Source organism: Rhagoletis pomonella, unplaced genomic scaffold, assembly GCF_013731165.1.
Source record: "Rhagoletis pomonella isolate Grant_MI unplaced genomic scaffold, Rhpom_1.0 Rhpom_scaffold_00002, whole genome shotgun sequence".
NCBI lineage: Eukaryota > Metazoa > Arthropoda > Insecta > Diptera > Tephritidae > Rhagoletis > Rhagoletis pomonella.
This window is the reverse complement of record NW_023458556.1, coordinates 63,814,153-63,814,652: the sequence shown is the minus strand read 5'-3', so window position 1 is coordinate 63,814,652 and position 500 is coordinate 63,814,153.

Sequence of the window (500 nt, the reverse complement as noted above, 5' to 3'; positions counted from 1 at the left end):
AAAAAACTCGCTTATGATAAAATTTTAGAAAATGGGCGGGACTCCGCCAACTTATGGCCAGGTATGTATATTTCGGTATCCGTTAGTGATAGAACGATACGAGTACCAAGTACAGAATATCGATACTTTTCATTAGCACTGAGTAGTATCGAGAAGCCGATACATTTTCACAAGTACTGAGTAAATATCGCGAATGTCGAAAAATATCGACGCGTTAAGAACTTTTTTAAGTAATTTATATATTTTTTTAATTACCCAAAAATATTGTGGCTAACGTTCGAATATTAACTTCAATATCCAATATGAATGTTATGAAAATGAACATAAAGCTTATTAATTCAATACTGTCATAACTCAAAAAAACGAAAACCCGAGAAACACGCCTTTAAAGTTTTTAATTCACATATCATCATCACCTCCATGCCAGAAGCATGAATGTGCAAATTTATCAGTTTCGAGTTATTGGGTTGACTTAGTTAATGATGGATTTTCTATGTTAT